Source organism: Nelumbo nucifera, chromosome 1, assembly GCF_055504915.1.
Source record: "Nelumbo nucifera cultivar China Antique chromosome 1, China Antique-T2T, whole genome shotgun sequence".
NCBI lineage: Eukaryota > Viridiplantae > Streptophyta > Magnoliopsida > Proteales > Nelumbonaceae > Nelumbo > Nelumbo nucifera.
The window spans coordinates 52,026,292-52,048,487 of NC_142649.1; the positions used below are offsets into that span (position 1 = coordinate 52,026,292).

General features: G+C 36.1%; 1 protein-coding gene across 7 annotated transcripts in view; it reads right to left on the minus strand.

The window, feature by feature from the left end:
- Window positions 1-3,951: 3,951 nt before the first annotated feature.
- LOC148803264 (ubiquitin C-terminal hydrolase 12-like) overlaps window positions 3,952-22,196 on the minus strand; it is a 39,103-nt gene continuing 20,858 nt past the window's right edge. For 4 of the 7 annotated variants that reach the window (XM_088896746.1, XM_088896745.1, XM_088896739.1 and 1 more), the window contains one exon: window positions 19,950-22,019. The gene's annotated coding sequence lies outside the window, so the exon portion shown is untranslated. Of the gene's footprint in view, window positions 4,124-8,843; window positions 8,931-19,949; window positions 22,020-22,196 lie in introns of those variants that run through there. The other 3 variants (XM_088896741.1, XM_088896742.1, XM_088896740.1) reach the window with 3 other exon arrangements.

Below are 22,196 nucleotides of genomic sequence, written 5' to 3' on the forward strand. Positions count from 1 at the left end.
GCATCATTGTAAATAGTTACAAGTTAGCAACAAATGTGGAAGAGAGATTTTTAGAAAATGAGAGAAACAAAGAATAAAACTTTCATTATCACAGTCCGAGTTTTATATGATCAAGCACGCTCAAAATCTCAGCTTGATGGTTGGCCTAGGCTTCGATTTGGGCTTTAATAAGTTATGTTGATTAAAAGGCAGAGCCCAAACTAAATGTGGCCCGACCAACCGATACCTATCCTATTGATAACCCTAAATATTAGGCTCAGGTTGGGGGGGAGAGAGAGAGAGAGAGAGAAAGAGGGAAATAACTTATTAGTTAAGTTAATTATTAATTACTTTAAAAGTTTAATAAATTAAATAAATAGGAATCTATGCATAACAACTTACTTAATTTTGTACAAAATTTAATGATTAATTTGTTTTAGTAAAATAAATTAATAAAATTTCATTTATTATTGGGACAGTACAGGTACAGCCTATCACACACCTGACCAAACATATTGATTGCCCTAAAAACAGGCTCCGAGATGAAAGAAAAATAATTTGTTACGAAAATATTTCATAAATAAAGAATTTAGTAAATAATGTAAATAGAAATCTATGGATAATAATTTGCTTAATTTTGTAAAATAGATAAATAAAAAATTAACTTTAGCAAAAAATAAATAAATATCCACTTGTGATTGGTGCAAGACTGGTCCAAGCTATCCAAATCTAAACCCACACCATTGACAACCGTAAATATTGGTCACGGATTGAATTAAATAAAAAAATTATGGAGAATAATTTATTTAATCTATTAAAACAAGTAATGAATAATTTAATTTAGTAAAATAAATAAATAAAATTTCAGTTATTATTGGGACAAGACATGTATAGCCTCTCCGACACAAGAACTAATCCGTTGATAGTCTTAAAAAGGGATTGATAAAGAGAAATACTTTGTTCATAAATTAAATCATTAATTAGTTTAATAATTTAGTTAAATAAATAAATAAAATATATGGATAATAATTTACTAACTTTTGGTAAAATAAATAAATATCCAATCTATCTATATCTAAACCCAATCCATTTACAACCCTAAATATGTATCTCGCAAAGGAAGAGAGAGAGAGAGAGAGAGAGAGAGAGAATTTATTTATAAAGTAAATAATTTAGTAAATTCAATAAATAATTTTTTTAACTTAATAGAATAACAATAAAAATAATTAGGGGACAAAATGAGAGAGAAACAAAGAATTTCCTCACCGTGCTTTGGGCTCTATTTGAACATCGGGCTCATGCTCAAGATCTAGGACCGAAGTTCGATCCAAACTCAGACTTGGGCATAAATATGTTATATTGATATAAACGCAAATCCCAATCAAAAACTAGTCCGACTAGTTAATAATTTTAATCCCAAATGAGACCAAACCTATTGAGAGCCCTAAATATTTGGCTCAGGGAGAGAGATTGAAATAACTTCATAGTTAAATAAATTATGGATAATACCTTACTTAATAAATTCAATAAATATAAATATATGGATAATACCTTACTTAATTTTCTAAAATAAAAAAATCAATAATTGAATTAAATAAAATAACTAAATATTCATTTATTATTGGTGTCGGGTTGAATCGAATAAATAAAAGTTTATACATAATAGTGTATTTAATGTATTAAAATATATAAATGAATAATTTGGTTTATTAAAATAAATAAATAAATAAAATTTCATTAAATATTGGGACGGAACAAATACATGCTATACCACACTAGACCTAACTCGTTGATAACCAAAAAAATAACGATCAAGAGAGAGGAAAAGCCCTTCCTCGCTGGGCTCGACTCAAGACAAAGCCCTTCCCGAACATGCCACTACCTGTGAATCGGTTTAATCACAACTCAGACCCTAACATGTTCATAAATTATTAATTAATAGAATAAATTAGTAAATTAAATAAATAGAAATATATGGATAATAATTTACATAATTTTGTAAAATATAGAAATGAATAATTTAATTTAATAAAATAAATAAAATATCCACCCGACCCATTGACAACCTTTAAATATTGGACACAGAGCGGTAACAAAGATAGGGAAATAATTCAATAATCTAGTAAATTAAACAAACAAAATCTTTTAACTTTTTAAAATAAGTATATAAATAATTAGGCAAGAAAATAAGAGAGAATAGATAGCTCTTCATTAATGGCATCGTTGTAAATAGTTACAAGTTAGCAACAAATATAGAAACGCAAATCACAATCCAACCCTAGCCCAACCAATTAGAAATTTTAATCCAAAATGAGACCTAACCTATTGAGAACCCTAAATATTTGGCTCAGAGAGAGAGATTGAAATAACTTCATAGTTAAATAAATTATTATTTGGAAATTTCAAAAAATATAAATATATGGATAATACCTTAATTTTGTAAAATAAATAATCAATAATTGAATTTAATAAAATAACTAAATATTCTCTTATTATTGGTGCCAGGTTTAATCGAATAAATAAAAGTTTATACATAATAGTGTATCTAACGTATTAAAATATATAAATGAATAATTTGGTTTAGTAAAATAAATAAATAAATAAAATTTCATTAATTATTGGGACGGGATAGGTACATGCTATACCACACTAGACCTAACTCGTTGATAACCCAAAAAATAAGGATCAAGAGATAGAAAAATGAATTATTAATTAATTTATTAAACTAAATAATAAAATCTATATATAATGACTCAATTCATTTAGTAAAATAATAAATAAAAATCCAATCTATCTAAAACCTATCCCGGCCCATTGATATTAGACTCGGGCAGGGAGAGATATAGCAAAATAATTTGTTGATGAAAATTAAATCGTTTAGCAAATTAAATAAATAAAATTTTTAAATTACTAAATTAAATATATAAATTAACTGATGAGGAAATGAGACACTACTAAAGAATAACAATTTCCTCGTTGGGCTCGACTCAAGAGATAGACCTGATGGTTGGGTTGGGTTTGAAGTTGGGCTACAATATATTCTATTGATATAAAGGCAAAGCCCTTCCCTAACATGCCACTACTTGTGATAAGGTTTAATCACAACTCAGACCCTAATTTGTTCCTAAATTATTAATTAATGGAATAAATTAGTAAATTAAATAAATAGAAATCTATGGATAATAATTTACATTATTTTGTAAAATATATAAATGAATAATTTAATTTAATAAAATAAATAAAACATCCAAGCTATATATAAAACAAACCCCTCCCATTGACATCCTTTAAATGTTGGACACAGAGCGGTAAAAAAGAGAGGGAAATAATTAAAAAATCTAGTAATTAAATCAACAAAATCTTTTAACATTTTAAAATAAGTATATAAATAATTAGGCAAGAAAATAAGAGAGAATTGTTAGCTCTTCATTAATGGCATCATTGTAAATAGTTACAAGTTAGCAACAAATATGGAAGAGAGATTTCTTGGAAATGAGAGAAACAAAGAATAAAACTTTCCTTATCGCAATCCGAGCTTTATATGATCAGGCACGCTCAAAATCTCAGCTTGATGGTTGGCCTAGGCTTAAACTTGAGCTTTAATAAGTTATGTTGATATAAAGGAAGAGCCCAAATTAAGCGTGGCCCGACCAACCGATACCTATCCTATTGATAACCCTAAATATTAGGCTGAGGTTGGGGGGGAGAGAGAGATATAGAAAGAGAGAAATAACTTATTAGTTAAATATATTATTAATTACTTGAATAGTTTAATAAATTAATTAAATAAGAATCTATTGATAACAATTTACTTAATTTTGTACAAAAATTAAAGATTAATTTGTTTTACTAAAATAAATTAATAAATATCCATTTATTATTGGGACAGGACAGGTACAACCAATCACACACCTGACCAAACATATTGATTGCCCTAAAAAAGGGCTTCGGGATGAAAGAAAAATAATTTGTTAGGAAAATAATTCATTAATTAAGAATTTAGTAAATTAGGTAAATAGAGATCTATGGATAATAATTTACTTAAATTTGTAAAATAGATAAATCAATAATTAACTTTAGCAAAAAATAAAAAATATTCACTTGTGATTGGTGCAAGGCTGGTCCAAGCTATCCAAATCCAAACCTGCACCATTGACAACCGTAAATATTAGTCACAGATTGAATTAAAATAAAAAGATTATGGAAAATAATTTATTTAATCTATTAAAGCAAATAATTCTTTGTTCATAAATTAAATCATTAATTAGTTGAATAATTTGGTTAAGTAAATAAATAAAATCTATGGATAATAATTTACTAACTTTTGGTAAAATAAATAAATATCCAAGCTATCTAGATCTAACCCCAATCCATTGACAACCCTAAATATGTAACTCGCAAAGAGAGAGAGCGAGATAAGAGAGAGAATATATTTATAAAGTAAATAATTTAGTTAATTTAATAAATAATTTTTTTAACTTAAAAAAATAACAATATAAATAATTTGATGACAAAATGAGAGAGAAACAAAGAATTTCCTCACCGTGCTTTGGGCTCTATATGAATGTCGGGCTCAAGCTCAAGATCTAGGCCCGAAGTTCGATCCGGATTCAAAGAGAGAGAGAGAGAGAGAATTTGTTTATAAAGTAAATAATTTACTAAATTCCATAAATAATTTTTTTAACTTAATAGATGGTTGGGCTAGACTTGATGGTTGGCCTAGGCTTTATACGATCAACCACGCTCAAAATCTCAGCTTGATGTAGGCTTAGACTTGGGCATCAATAAGTTATGTTGATATTAAGGCAAAGCCCAAACTAAACGTGGCCCAACCAATCGATACCTATCCAATTGATAACCCTAAATATTGGGCTCAAGTTGGGGGGGGGGGGGGGGGAGAGAAAGAGAAAGAGAGAAATAACTTATTAGTTAAATGAATTATTAATTACATTAATAGTTTAATAAATTAAATAAATAGGAATCTATGGATAACAATTTACTTAATTTTGTACAAAAATTAATGATTAATTTGTTTTAGTAAAATAAATTAATAAAATTTCATTTGTTATTGGGACAGGACAACTACAACCTATCACACACCTGACCAAACATGTTGATTGCCCTAAAAATAGGTTCCAGGATAAGAGAAAAATAATTTGTTAGGAAAATAATTCATTAATTAAGAATTTAGTAAATTAAGTAAATAGAAATCTATGGATAATAATTTACTTAATTTTGTAAAATAGATAAATCAATTTGCAAAATACAAATAAATATTCACTTGTGATTGGTGCAAGACTGATCCAAGCTATCCAAATCCAAACCCACACCATTGACAACCGTAAATATTGGTCACGGATTGAATTAAATAAAAAAATTATGGAGATTAATTTATTTATTCTATTAAAACAAATAATGAATAATTTAATTTAGTAAAATAAATAAATAAAATTTCAGTTATTATTGGGACAAGACATGTATAGCCTATCCGACACAAGAACTAATCCGTTGATAGTCTTAAAAAGGGAGAGAGAAAGAGAATACTTTCTTCATAAATTAAATCATTAATTAGTTTAATAATTTAGTTAAGTAAATAAATAAAATCTAAGGATAATAATTTACTAACTTTTGGTAAAATAAATAAATATCCAAGCTATCTAGATGTAAATCCAATCAATTGACAACCTCAAATATGAAACTCGCAAAGGGAGGGGGAGAGGGAGAGAGAGTACTAAAGAATAACAATTTCCTCGCTGGGCTTGACTCAAGAGATAGACCTGATGGTTGGGTTGGGCTTGAAATTGGGCTTCAATATATTCTATTGATATAAAGACAAAGCCCTTCCCGAATATGCCACTACCTGTGAATAGGTTTAATCCCAACTCAGACCCTAACCTGTTCATAAATTAATAATTAATGAAATAAATTAATAAATTAAATAAATAGAAATCTATGGATAATAATTTACATAATTTTATAAAATATATAAATGACTAATTTAATAGAATAAAATAAATAAAATATCCATGCTACGTAGAACAAACCCCACGCATTGACAACCTTTAAATGTTGGACACAGAGCGGTAATAAAGAGAGGGAAATAATTAAATAATCTAGTAATTAAATCAACAAAATCTTTTAACTTTTTAAAATAAGTATATAAATAATTAGGCAAGAAAATAAGAGAGAATAGTTAGCTCTTCATTAATGGCATGTAAATAGTTACAAGTTAGCAACACATATGGAAGAGAGATTTCTAGGAAATGAGAGAAACAAAGAATAAAACTTTCCTTATCGCAACCCGAGCTTTATATGATCAAGCATGCTCAAAATCTCAGCTTGATGGTTGGCCTAGGCTTAGACTTGGGCTTCAATAAGTTATGTTGATATTAAGGCAAAGCCCAAACTAAACATGGCCCAACCAATCGATACCTATCCTATTGATAACCCTAAATATTGGGCTCAGGTTGGGGGGGGGGGAGAGAGAGAAAGAGAGAAATAATTTGTTAGGAAAATAATTCATTAATTAAGAATTTAGTAAATTAAGTAAATAGAAATCTATGGATAATAATTTACTTAATTTTGTAAAATAGATAAATCAATAATTAACTTTAGCAAAAAATAAATAAATATTCACTTGTGATTGGTGCAAGACATCCAAGCTATCCAAATCCAAACCCACACCATTGACAACCGTAAATATTGGTCACGGATTGAATTAAATAAAAAAAATTATGGAGAATAATTTATTTAATCTATTAAAACAAAAACTAATCCGACACAAGAACTAATCCGTAAATAAAATTTCAGTAATGATGTCTTTGAAGGCATCATAGGAAGGGTGATTCACTGGGTAAAAATACTTGGATATTTTCTTGTCATATTCCCATGATGATATTAGAAGGAATTGGAGGGAGGTGGCTTTATCCATTTCACAGAAAAGTAAATTTTGATGGAAGTAGCTCAAGCAACCCAGCCAGGCATGGGAGGTGGTTCCAAGTTAGAAAATGCAAAAGATGAGAAAAAGCACAAGATGGATAAGTGGAAAGATGAGAATGCAGAGTAGTCGTTGAAGGGAACTCTCAAGTGTTGATAGGGTGGCTAAAAGATGAGAAACAACAGTGGAGCTATAGAGATGTATTAAAGCAAATTAGTAACAATAAAGAGAAAAAAGTTAAAATAGCCAATAATTGACATATAAAGAAGAAAAGATGTCTATAGACCAAAACATATAGTAACAAGTTGGAGTTCTATGATATTTGTGCTCCAACTTGAAGGGGAGTGTTGAAGTGTCTATTATTTATTTCTTTTCTATTTATTTTCAACGGGGGTATAGTTGGTATTTTACTTATATTATGTTATATAATTTATCTGTTTTCTTAGTTAAGAGCAAAGGTGTAATTTGTCATTTCATTAGTAAATCAATAAAAGAGGCAGCAGTTAGAGAGACAAACTGACTCTCGATCTCTACTACTTTCGGCCCTAGTTCTTCTCATATCTCTCTCTGGAACACAAATAGTTACATGTCATATGAATATTCTTAAGTTACAGGCATTATTGACCACTTTCAGGCCCACAAACTCCATTTCACTTTCATGAGGTGGAGCACTCTCCCTCTCCATAGGAGTCCTTTCTAATCTCTCAAACCTCTCAACAATGATGAATATTCAGGAAAAATATTAAATATCCGCAAAAGCTTGCCAAAAAATAGCTTACCAGCATCAGGTCTCAATGACTTAAAGTGCAAAGTTTTCCCCAAAAGGCAGTATAAAGAATCGGAGAGAACCCCATGCGTCTCACTCATAAATAAAATCCATCAATATATTCACCATAAATAAGATCTACCAGTACAGAAGATCATTTTTGTTCTCAACTGTTTTATCTTCAGATGGAACTTCATACCCTCCCAGTTAACCATTTTTCTTTGTCCAGCACTCCCTAACTTTTTCTTTGAATCCTAGGTGATAAAGCCACATATTCTCAAACTGGAAAGGAGATGGACCCCTTCCCCTTAAATCGTCCTTGGACAACGAGATTGGCTATTACATAATATTAAATTTTGATGGAAGTAGCTCAGGCAACCCAGGACCTCCAGGCATGGGAGGTGGTTCCAGGTTAGAAAAAGCACAAGATGGATAAGTGGGAAAAAGCAAAAGATGAGAAAGAAGAGTAATCGTTGAAGGGAATTCGCAAGTGTTGATAGGGTGGCTAAAAGATGAGAAAGCAGCAGTGTGAAGCTATAGAGATGTATTAAAGCAAATTAGTAACAATAAAGAGGAAAAAGTTAAAATAGCCAATAATAGACCAAAACATATAGTAACAAGTTGGAGTTCTATGATATTTGTGCTCCAACTTGAAGGGGAGTGTTGAAGTGTCTATTATTTATTTCTTTTCTATTTATCTTCAACAGGGGTAATCTATTTTCTTAGTTAAGAGCAAAGGTGTAATTTGTCATTTCATTAGTAATTCAATAAAAGAGGCAGCAGTTAGAGAGACAAACCGACTCTCGGTCTCTACTGCTTTCTTTTTAGGAATAAAATTTATTAAGAGAAAAAAAGAAGATTGCAAGAAAGGTGACTAGAAGTAAGCCAAGAGAAAAGGAAAAAACAATCCTTTGAATCACAACTCCAGACCAAACACCAACCAAACAAGATAAAAAAGCACCACATACATCAAAGAAAACAGCCACAAGAAACAACCAAACCCAACCAGCCAAGACAAATCCACAACCCTTTTATCTTTCCCATACCTGCAAATCCTTGGCTCCAACAACAATCTGTGACACCCTTAATTGTGAGAATATAATGTATTCCTACTGGCAATAAAAGACGGGTTGTCCAAAAGTTGGACACTGCATAATATACCTTTGATTTCAGAAAATTGGCTGATCACTATATTACTTATAAGGACTTGGGCGAATTCCCTCACATGGCAGTAATCTAAAAGTCGCCCTGTCACCATTTCCAACATCAGTTTCTACCACACCAGTAATTCAGGAACACAAATAATTACTCTATGAAACCACAGGTCATATGAATATTCTTAAGTTACAGGCATTATTGACCACCAACCCATATTTATCTATAATAACTTCCTCCATAAGTTACAGGTCATATGAATATTCCAGGTTAGAAAAAAGCAAAAGATGAGAAAGCAGAGTAATCGTTGAAGGGAACTCTCAAGTGTTGATAGGGTGGCTAAAAGATGAGAAAGCAGCAGTGTGGAGCTATAGAGATGTATTAAAGCAAATTAGTAACAATAAAGAGAAAAAAGTTAAAATAGCCAATAATTGACATATAAAGAAGAAAAGATGGCTATAGACCAAAACATATAGTAACAAGTTGGAGTTCTATGATATTTGTGCTCCAACTTGAAGGGGAGTGTTGAAGTGTCTATTATTTATTTTTTAAGTTACAAGCATTATTGACCACCAACCCATATTTATCTATAATAACTTCCTCCATAACACCTTCCTACTTTTTTTCAGCTCTATATAGTCAAATGCTAAATGGTGATTTTCAGGCCCACAAACTCCATTTCACTTTCATGAGGTGGAGCACTCTCCCTCTCCATAGGAGTCCTTTCTAATCTCTCAAACCTCTCAGCAATGATGAATATTCAGGAAAAATATTAAATATCCGCAAAAGCTTGCCAAACAGCTTACCAGCACCAGGTCTCAATGACTTAAAGTGCAAGGTTTTCCCCAAAAGGCAGTATAAAGAATCGGAGAGAACCCCATGCGTCTCACTCATATTGTTCTCAACTGTTTTATCTTTAGATGGAACTTCATACCCTCCCAGTTAACCCTTGGGTTATTCTTTGTCCAATCTCAACTGTTTTATCTTCAGATGGAACTTCATACCCTCCCAGTTAACCCTTGGGTTATTCTTTGTCTAGCACTCCCTAACTTTTTCTTTGAATCCTCGGTGATAAAGCCACATATTCTCAAACTGGAAAGGAGATGGACCCCTTCCCCTTAAATTGTCCTTGGACAATGAGATTGGCCAATGATCAAAAGTCATTCTTGGTAAAGGCTGCCAAGGAACATTGTTTCATCAATGACTGCTATGAATAGATTGGAAATAATGTAGTTGGAGCTACCAAATTCAGAAGGAACGCAAACAACTGGGAGTTGGAAGAGCTGAAGAGGTGGAGAAACTGCTGGAATTGAAAGATCCACTTATTTTATTGCCATGGGAAAGGGTAATCTCGTGTTAACTATTTTGGATTAGTCCACCATAATTCCACAAGGAAAAATTGCGGGAATCATCTAGTGAGTACAGACAACCATAAGTTGTTGAATCAAATTTTTATAATAAAGATACACCACATTCTTGCAATCTGGAAAAATGCTTGCAGATCATATGGGTAAAGTATATGAATTGCTATCAAAGTTCACACTTGCAAGAGATTGGGCACCCATATTGACAAGAAAAGCAATGCATACTACGCCTGATGTTGAATTATAAAGATGAGTCTTAAACGAAATAAATCCATTTAAAGTAATCAAATAATAACAGCATTAGAAGATATTTACACTTGCAACAACAGATTGAGTGCCCATATTGACAAGAAGATATTCATTCACACAACATTAAACAAGAATAAATCCATTTCAAAGCATGTGGTAAACTTTCAAATGTTTCTTTGCTGGTGTTGGTATGGATTAAAATTCTAGTACTTCGTCAAAACCAGCATGTGGGCACAAATTCATGACAGATTGCATTTTCTTGGTCTTTTACAAGCTAACATCCAAGCTGAGCATATCTCCAATTAATAACTAATTGCATTCAATCTCATCCAAAAACCCAATAGAAAATATTTCTGTTTCAATTGGTAATTTTTTGAGGAGTTAGAGTAATGTGTCCAATATTGATTTGTCAGAGAGATGTGAATAAAGTTTTGGACAGGGCTATTATTGCTAAAAATTCATGATTGTTGGCAAACCGCAAACCTTTTCCTTCTGAACAATTAAATGACCAATAAAAATTAAGAAGCACCGGTGAGAAAATTGGACATACTGATTTGTACTCAAAAGGGAGCTAGAAAGTTAAAAATCTGCCCAGGGAGAGGAAGAGAGAGAGAGATTGCACGAATGAACCAAAATTCAAAGGGAAAATAAAAGAAAAAAACCACAATATTCAAGCATCTAACAAGTCCCTAAAAATCTGCCCAGGGAGAGAAAGAGAGAGATTGCACGAATGAACCAAAATTCAAAAGGAAAATAAAAAAGAAAAAAAACCATGATATTCAAGCATCTAACAAGTCCCTAAAACTATCTCAAACATCTATTAATTATTGCAAAATACAACCAACAACAGTTCTTTGTCTAATTAGGAAAAAAAAGCTAAAAAAGGTATTATAAAAGATTTATTAAATTTAGGCAAAACACATCAATCTGAACCAACTCAGATTACAAAGAAAGAGAGTACTTGCCTATCAAAATAAAATTGAGAATCAAAAGCATTACCTGGTAACCTGATTCCATCATCACCAACAAGAATAATAATCTCCTTGGCCAGGCTCGACTCAATATTTAGGGCCAATGGTAGGGTTGGGCTTGTACTTGGGCTTGAATATGTTCTTTTGCAGGGGTGGAGCTAGGAAATTTTCATGAGGGGGCCAAAACCTAAGGTGGAATTTTGGGGGCTGGGGGGAATAAATATGGATGGTTAAAGGAGGGACACCCCATTGGGGTGGAGAGTGGGGGAGGGGAAATTTTAGGGGTTTAAGTCAAGTTGTCCCGAGTTAACAGTTTACATTGTTTCGGGCTCAGGCTTCAGGTTGGGCCTATTGAAATTTTGACAAAATCCCAGCCCTGACAAAGCCCAGCCTGAACCTGGCCTAAATTAGATTAATATTTTTTTAACTTAATAAAATAATAGATGTTTATATTAATGGAAGGCTGCGGCTGGGCTCTCTCCTTGCTGAGCCGAATAAGCTCCCTTGGAAGGCTGCGGCTAGGCTCTCTCTTTGGGTTCTTCCAAAGAGTGTAGCATGGGTTTCATGGGCCGAATGGCCCTCCTTTGATCTCTCAGCTAGGCTTTTGGTCCAGCTGGGCTGAATCACCTCCAATTTAGCTCATTTTTCTTGGTTTTGTGCTTTTTTTTTTCTCTAAGCTGGTCTCCCTTGCTAATTTCCTGAAATTAAGCTGAATTGGGGTAAAACTTTACACAAATCAGCACCAAAACCATGCATAAAACATCAGAACTTATATGTAAATTGTGCACACATCAAACACCCCCACACTTAAGCTTTTGCTTGTCCTCAAGCAAAAACATCAACCATAAACTGATCATCCCCCCTTATTCTCACCATTTACCGGATGAATTTTTAGGAGGAGAATGCATTGAGTAGTCGGGAAACTTGTGTAAGTATTCTGATCAATTCCTATGAACTACCATTCTTATCACATACGTAAGAGCCAAGGAAGGGGAGAATATGAGATTCTTCAAGTTCCAACATTCACTTCCATTCAATATGTAAATCAGCTCCTTGACCGCCAAAATTAACCATCACTTTGCTAGGTCTCAAATCTGTCACTACACCTCATTGAATGTTCAACTAACTTTTGTCCCTTTGAACCTCAGCCATCACCGAATTTTTTTTTCTTTTCTTTCCCCTTTTTTTTTGGTGTGAGTGCATTTTATGCTCCATCTCACACGGGGTATTTTCTTCTTTCTTCTTTTTCTTTCTCTTTTTTTTTTTTTTTTGGTGTGAGTGCATTTTATGCTCCATCTCACACTGGTCACAAGCTTGAGGCAGATAACAATACTCGTATTCCAAGTTGCTAGTTTTACTATTCAGCTCGGAATAGCGGAGTTGGGACTAAACTCATATCATAAACCGCTAGTTTTACTATTCAGTTAATGACAGCGGAGTCAATTGGACTTTGTCCTTTTTCTTTTTTTTTTTTCTTTTGCCTTTTTCAATTGTTGAACCTTGTTGAAGTTTGACCTGCCATAGAATTCTGTCTTGTTCGTTGACTGTAGAGTAAAGTAGACAGCAAGAAGTAGGAGAGGAAAGAAGAAAAGAGAGAAGAGAGAAAAGAGAGAAAGGCTGGTTCGAATTAGGGAAAAAAGTTAATCCCTTGATTCGGCCAGACCTATTATTATATTATTGACTTATTGAAAAAGACTTGAGTGCCCTTCTTTAAGTAAGAGGCACTCGAACTAACATAACAGTACACATCAGCATTCTCAACAAGTACAAAGACTGAAATACCCCTTCACTAACACCACTAACACTCCCCCTCAAGCTGGTGAGTATATATCATATAATCCCAGCTTGTTACATATGTAGTCCACTCTCCCCCGACTCAAGCCTTTTGTAAACAAGTCTGCCCACTGGTTTCCCGTACTAACATATGCAGTTTCTATCACCCCATTCAGCACCTTCTCTCTCACAAAATGACAGTCAACTTCGATGTGCTTGGTTCTTTCATGAAACACTGGATTGGAAGAGATATGAACCGCTGCCTGATTGTCACAGTAGAGCTTCATTGGAGTACTGATGTCATATCCTATCTCCTGTAGAAGGTTCCTCAGCCACACTAGTTCACAAGCAGTATGTGCCATGGCCCTATATTCCGCTTCTGCACTGCTTCTTGCCACAACTGTTTGCTTCTTACTTTTCCATGTTACCAGGTTACCCCCCAGAAAGGTGCAATAGCCTGTGGTAGATCGTCTATCAGACATAGAACCTGCCCAATCAGCATCGGTGTATCCTTCTACTACCAGTTTTCCACCACTTCTGTACAGCAAACCACGACCAGGAGCTCCTTTCAGATACCTCACAATCCTTAGCACTGCATTCCAATGTGGGACCAAAGGTTTCTGCATGAACTGACTCACCACACTAACCGCAAATGAAATATCTGGCCGAGTAATGGTTAGATAGTTTAGTTTGCCTACAAGTCGTCGGTATCTGCCAGGCTCTTCAAACACTTCACCTATATCACTGCTCAGCCTCGTATTTGTTTCCATAGGTGTCTCAGCCGGTTTAGTACCCAACAATCCTGTTTCTTCCAGTAAATCAAGCACATATTTCCTCTGGCACAAATTAATGCCATGCTTAGATCTTGCTACCTCTATGCCCAAAAAGTATTTCAACTTGCCAAGGTCCTTTGTCTGAAAGTGTTCCTGTAGGAATGCCTTCAATCTGTCAATGCCCATTTTATCATTCCCAGTCACAACGATATCATCCACATACACCACCAATATTATTTTACCTGCCGAAGAGTCAAGACTGAAGACAGAGTGATCAACTTGGCACTGTTTCAGACCAAACTTCTTGACCACCTCACTGAACCTACCAAACCATGCTCGAGGGGACTGTTTAAGTCCATAAATAGCCTTCTTAAGTCTACATACCTTACCATCCTCCCCCTGAGCAACAAACCCAGGTGGTTGCTCCATGTAGACCTCCTCGAGCAAATCCCCATGCAAAAAGGCATTTTTGATATCGAGCTGATGGAGAGGCCAACCAGACATAGCTGCAAGGGAGATGACGACACGAACTGATCCTATCTTAGCAACCGGGGAGAACGTCTCCGTGTAGTCAATGCCATAGGTTTGGGAGTACCCTTTGGCAACCAGCCGCGCCTTCAGGCGCTCAACACGACCATCTGGCAAGTACTTAACACTATACACCCACTTACAACCGACAGCCTGCTTCCCAGGAGGAAGAGCGGTGAGATCCCAAGTGTGATTATGATGCAAAGCAGAGAGCTCTTCTTCCATAGCACGGCACCACTCTGGAGAGGTAAGGGCTTCCTGGACATCCTTAGGAACAACCACGGAGGATAACAAAGATATGAACTGGCGATGGGAAGCGGAGAGGTGGGTAAGTGAAACAAAATTGGAAATAGGGTGAAGGGTGCAAGTACGCTTACCTTTCCGTAAGGCAATAGGAAGATCTAGGTCGGAGGCTGGTGTCGAAGCTGGAGCTGGATCTGTCGACGGTGATGAAGCTGGAGGAGCTGCAGCCGGTACACGTGGGCGATGTGTATACACGTGACGGATGGGTGGACGGTCAACCAATGGTGGCACCGGAGGCAAGGACGTAGGCATGACTGGAACCAAAGGAGGTGGATCAGCCACAGGAAGAGGAAGAGGAGGTGGTGATGTGGGGGAAGCAGCAGCACCGGACCCCACGAAGAACGGAGTAGACTCAAAGAATGTAACATCAGCACATACCAAGGAACGACGAGAACTAGGATGATAACACTTGTACCCTTTCTGAGTTCGGGAATAACCAAGGAAGATACACTTCAGGAAACGTGCATCTAACTTGTCAGTCCCGGGACTCAGATTATGAACGAAGCAGACACACCCAAATACCCGAGGAGAAAGCGGAAACGGAGACATGTTGGGGAATAAGACACTAAAAGGAGAACGACCATCAAGGATAGACGTGGGCATCCGATTAATTAAGAAACAAGAGGTGAGCATTGCATCGCTCCAAAAAGTTTTGGGAACATTCATGTGGTGCATGAGGGAGCGTGCCGTTTCTACAAGATGGCGGTTCTTTCTCTCAGCAACCCCATTTTGTTGCGGAGTATAGGTACATGAAGTTTGGTGTATAATCCCATGGTGGTCCAAGTATTCTCGAAAAGATGAGGACAAGTATTCACGACCATTATCAGAACGGAAAATTTTGATGTGAACACCAAATTGATTGCGGATCTCAGCATAAAATTTCTGGAAGATGGAAAATAATTCACTTCTTTCTTTCATTAAATAGAGCCACGTCATTCTTGAACAGTCATCAACAAAAATAACAAAATATCGGTATCCATTATATGACATCACTTTATAAGGACCCCAAACATCTGAATGAATTAAAGAAAAAAGACTCGACACACGGTTATCGACCCTAGAACGAAAGGGAACACGATGGTGTTTCCCAAATTGACAAGACTCACAATCTAAAACAGAAAGTTGACTCAATGAAGGGACTAAGGACTGCAACACTTTCAGCGAAGGATGACCAAATCTACAGTGCCACTGGAGAGGAGAAATGGATGACTGAAGAGCCGTTGACGTTCGTCCACCACCATCAAGATAATACAGTCCACCGGCTTCATGCCCTCCACCAATCTTCATCCCCGTCTTGAGATCCTGAAAAACACACATAGAAGGGTAAAAAGTGATGGAGCACTTAAGTGACTTGGTCAGCTTACTAACAGACATAAGATTAAATGGAAGCTTAGGTACATATAAAACAGAGGATAGGGATACAGGGTCTAGGTCAACATTACCAACACCACAGATAGATGACGTGGAGCCATTAGCAAGGGTAACAGATTGTGATGTTGAGCAATGAGTGAGAGATGAAAACACACCTGGAGTTCCCGTCATGTGATCGGAGGCTCCAGAGTCAATAATCCAGGGGTTGGGTGTGGATGCCAAACAAGCCATACCTGAGTGTGCAAAGGAAGCTGTGTTCTGCTGCGACTTGGATTGAACAAACCTCTCATACTCATCACGAGGAACACTCACCATCTCCTTGCCTGGACCATCTGAGGGAGTAGAAGGCATCGGGTCAGCTGACCGTTTCTCCTGTGTAGGGCTGAAACTGGTGTCACTAGTCATGGCATGGTTGGCCCACGTCGAGGGAGGACCATGTAAGTCATAGCAGTAGTTAATGGTATGTCCATCCAAACCACAGTGAGTACACTTCCGTGGACCCGAGCCACGTCCTCTACCACGAGCTCCCCCTGAATCTCTGCCTCCAGTACGACCACCACCACGGATGTGTGTAGATCCACCACTACCACTCCTGCCAGGCTGGGTTCCTCGAGTCCCACTTCTGCCACCTCGGCCTCTTGACACTGCAAATGCTGATTTATCGGAGACATTGGAGTCCATAGATCCAATGGAAGCCCTCCGAAGACGAGCAAACACCTCCTCTAAAGATGGAAGAGCAGATCCCCCTAGTATCTGGGCTCGTACTGGTTCATACTCAGACTTCAGCCCCACCAGAAACCGTGTTACATCAAGCTGCTCTCGCTGTTGCTGTTGAACTTTGACATCTGAAGTGAGAGGATGATAGACATTTAACTCATTACGGATATTCCTCACATTGGCATAGTACTCCTCAAGGCTCTGATTTCCCTGTTGCAGATTGAAGTAATCCTGATACAGTTGATATACCCTAGTGGTATTATCCTGACCTGAATACAGTTTCTTGGCATGATCCCACACCTCTTTGGCTGTGTCAAGAAACATGAAGTTCACACTGATTTTGGGTTCCATACTGTTCCACAACCATGTAATGATCTGTGCATCTTCCTGTTCCCAGTCTTCATACTCCTGAGAATTAGCGGGGGGTTTCTCCTCTCTTATATGCTTCACTTTCTTCTTCGCCTTCAGAAAAACCTCTACAGACTTGGCCCAAGGGACATAATTCTCTCCATTCAGTTTAATGGAGGTCATTTGGACATTCAGGTAGTCAGTAGATATCATGACACTAGGTTTACTATCACTGTTATCTGCCATTGCCGAACTCCCTTAATTCTGAGCACTGAATTAGGAGCACTACACACTGCACACTACACACAGACACTTCATCGAAATCTGCACACTGATTTCAACAGCTGAGAACTGCAACACCACAAACCCTACTCACCGAAGTCTGTACACTGATTTCAGCAGTATTAAATGTTGAAAACTACAACACCACAACCCCTACTCACCGAGGTCTACACACTGATTTCAGCGATATCAAAAGCTGAAAACCACACTTGTAACACCACCAACATTAATCCACAACTATAGGAAGCTTCACCATTAAGTAGACACTATTGCCATTCGAATCACACACAAACCAGAATAAACCCTAGCATAAACCCTAGCATACTGCAATCTGAGAACCCATCATGCGAACTGTACTACACCTCTCATGTATTCCATAACAAAAAAAAATATATAAAAAAACTTTACCTCATCGCCTGAAGGCCAACCATACGAAGGGCTGAGACACCACTGCACCACACGTACCAGCCCTAACTAGGGCTTAGAAACCACAGCAACCAATCACCAACGACACAATCGGAGGCATAGAGACCTCCTAGGGAAGAGGGCGATCACTCCTTTTCAGCCCTTTTCCCAGTCTCCAACTCACAACTGAGAACCCCAAGTGAAACCCTAATTCGAATGCGCAGAAGGCAGAATTCTAGCAAGTCTGATTTGGTGAACCTAGCTCTGATACCATGTTGAAGTTTGACCTGCCATAGAATTCTGTCTTGTTCGTTGACTGTAGAGTAAAGTAGACAGCAAGAAGTAGGAGAGGAAAGAAGAAAAGAGAGAAGAGAGAAAAGAGAGAAAGGCTGGTTCGAATTAGGGAAAAAAGTTAATCCCTTGATTCGGCCAGACCTATTATTATATTATTGACTTATTGAAAAAGACTTGAGTGCCCTTCTTTAAGTAAGAGGCACTCGAACTAACATAACAGTACACATCAGCATTCTCAACAAGTACAAAGACTGAAATACCCCTTCACTAACACCACTAACAAACCTCATGCATTAGCAATTCAGATATGGACTAGCTTGAGTGATCATTAATAAATCAATCAAGTGCATCATACACATGAAGGTAGTTAGGGCTGGTCATGATGAAAGTCATATTCAGCTCCCTTAACTTCATGCATTGTGCTCAGTTGGATCATTCACAATAATAAAAACTAACACATACAGTGGTCTCCCTCAACTCATTGTATTCCCTCTTTGAATTCACCTAATAAACATCAATGATCTCGAGGGGATTTTCACTGTCAATGCATGTATATAAGTGTTGGGCTGATTGTGCATAGCCACAGTCTAACTCCCCCACACTTGAGATGAACATTGTCCTCAATGTTCCTAGTGTTAGAGAGCAACAATAAATCGGAACTTATTTGGGCTAGATCTCTTTTGAGTGAGATTAGGGTGAAAGTAGAGGAACCTATAATGTTATACTATGACAATCAGGCTGCAATCAATATTGCCCACAATCCAGATCAACATGATAGGACAAAACACATTGAAGTTGATAAACACTTTATAAGAGAAAGGCTAACAACTGGAGAAGTTTGTTTGCCTTATGTCTCTTCAGAGTTGCAGCTGGCTCATATTCTCACTAAAGGGGTGGCAAAAAACAAGCTTGAACATGATCTACGCAAGTTGGGAATGTGTGACATTTACTTCCAACTTGAGGGGGAGTGTTGAAGATTAATTAGTTTTATGATGTTTTTCTGAGTAGATGTTTTATGTTAGTTGTTAGATAGGAGGTGGGGACCACAGTAGTTATGTGAGTCCAAATTTTATTATGTTTTTGAGTGTTATATATGTTGTTTTATGTTTTGCCGCCCTATAAGGGCATAGTTGTCTTTGTACTGTTCTATTATTTTAGTATAAATAACAAGTGAAGGGGGCGGAGAGATTATTGCTCTCTTTTCTTTTCAACTTCTCTTCTTCTCTTCTTCTCCTTCTCTCTTCAAGAAACTACTTTCTTTCATATTATTTTTTAGTTCAGAAGATTCCTACTAAGACAATTCAAGACTCTGGAGTTACAGCAATGAAAAAAGGAAATATAAATGGTTGACCAAGGACATGGAAGTTCGATGCACGTGGATAAAAAGAAGTGTTAATTCTTTTATGGATTATCTAGACAAGGGGTGAATAGGAATTCTATTTTTTGGGCTCAATTGTAACTGTTGTATTTTGGGTGACAGTTGTGGGGAGTTAAGATATTTTAGCTCCCCTTCCATGTACTCCTTTTTTAATCATTTAATGAAATCTCATTGTAACTGTTGTTGTATTTTGGGTGACAGTTGTGGGGAGTTAAGATATTTTAGCTCCCCTTCCATGTACTCCTTTTTTAATCATTTAATGAAATCTCGGTTATTGACCAAAACAAAATATATATGATTGCAAAACAGACAAAATCACCTAGCTGTGAATTCCAAATAATAGTCATAAGGAGATTTACATAAAACTCATTCAATTAAAGAAAAAATCAACAGATATATAAATCAATAATAGATATATAATGACACCCCCTCTGCAAGCATGCAAAACTTACCTGGATCTAAGATTATCAAAGGCTTATACTAAAAGATTGTATCCTTGAGAACTTTTGACATATATAAAATTAATCAAATTGGGGATATAATAAACAGGTAAAGAAATTGATAACAGAATAGTCTACTACACCTGCTTTCCATGTATGTACAATGTTCAAACCAATTAAAATTAAAAGTATATATAACAAAAGCTAAAACATTGATTAAAAATCATACCATCAATACAGACGGTTTTACTGATCAAAAGCAATGCTAGAAATATGTTTTGGTAAAGGCATTAATGGAAATACGTTGCTGGCTGAAAACTTGTAATCCAACCAAAACTATAAGCTAATTAAGGCTTACCAAGAAAAAGGGGAAAAAAAGTCATCATAAAGAATGTAAATTTCTCCTTACATGGTCTCCTGTGATTGTAGTAGTTGCTTTGCTCAACAATATTAAAAATACAGAGCTATAGAAGTTATATGAGCAATAAAACATGTGCTCCATACATACTTTAAAGCTATTTACCAATATAAGAAAATTGTAACATTAAATATCACTTTTAGAGTTACAATATTTGCAACCACTTCTACTAATATCCTCAAGATGATAATGGCTAATTCAGAAAAAACAGCAACCAACAGTTCACACTGAACGGATACAAAGGTCATGGCATTCACTTCTTGTATCTTGTTTGTATCTAAACAGTTTTGATGCAGTAGCCCTGACTTAGGATTCAATGGTTGTGCCATGGTTGCCTACAATTGGCAGCCGGTGTTGTCAAAGGATTGCCCAAAACAGTGGGCCAGGCTATAATGGTTGCAGGGTTCATCTAAATAATCCTTTGTTGAAACAGTGAGTTAGGATCTAGCCATGGTTACCATGTGCATTGTCACTAGTTCTAAGGTGGTGGAGGAAAGAAAATGCTTCAAGTGCTGTTTAGTGGGCTGCTTTGTGGAAGAAGTGGGACATTGTAATAGGGCTGCAAGTCACACACCTGAAGGGACATTGTAATAGGGCTGCAAGAGGTGGAAGACAATAGGTTCCTGTGGCTACATATATATGGTCTTTCCCTCTTCTTATGGAACCTAAAAATTATTAGAACGATGGTAGGGGTGCAACTTGGGCAAGCTCGGCTTGGGCTTTTGCAAAACATGAGTTCCAAGAAGGCTTTCAAACCACCACCAACAATGTTTTTAAAATTGAACCGGACAATGAACAGATCGGGGGTCCGATTGCCAAGTCAAGGTTCGACCATTTCGAACTGAATGGATGGCCCGTTTTGACAAAAAATAAAAAATTAAAAAAATAAATAAATAACAGACAAACCGTTGGACGGTTCGACCACTTGGGTCAGTGGTTTGCTGACCAAATCAACATTTTTTGGGGAAATAATGGTTCTGGGGTAAAACAGAACCGGTCACCTGACTAGTTCCTAGTTTTTCCAGTTTGATTGTCCGGTTTTGAAAACCATGCCCGCCAATTTCCCTAGGTCATACCTAGCTCATAGAAGCCCAAGCCCAATACCAAAAATTAAAAATAAAAGACTAAAACCTAAATAAAAAGTTAAAATGCAAAACATAAGTTCCAGGAAGGTTTTCAAGCCCAACCAATTTGCCTAGACCAGACCAAGCTCACATAAGCTGAAAGTGGTGATAGGATTAGCTTGAACTAAGCTTGGGTTGGTAAACTTGGGCATTGACTTTGATTGTACTAGGCCTAGATTTAAGGTTTAGGTCGTGGGGTCAGGCCTAAACCCCCCCCCACACAAAGTTATAGGTCATATTTGTTTCTGCTTCATAATAACTCATAGAACATAAGAGTAGAATATCATACATAGACAATAGATAACAGCAGAAAGTACTCACAGATTGTGCTTCTTCTTGATGCGTCAATGGCTGATTGGGGCGATAAGTATGGTTTTGACGCTTTGCCCAAAGCCAAAAACGCTGGAACTGCACTGGTATACCAAACTCTTTTGCAACCTCCTCCTGTTGACAGTTATATTAGGTTGACAACCACCAAATCATCAAGGAAAGACCACAACTCTAACAGAATAAGCTTTTTTTTTATATCTTCTTTAACAGAATTAGCTTCATATTAACACATTAAATGATAGTCAAAGATGATGATGACAAATAACGTTAACAAGAATGAAAATGATCAGA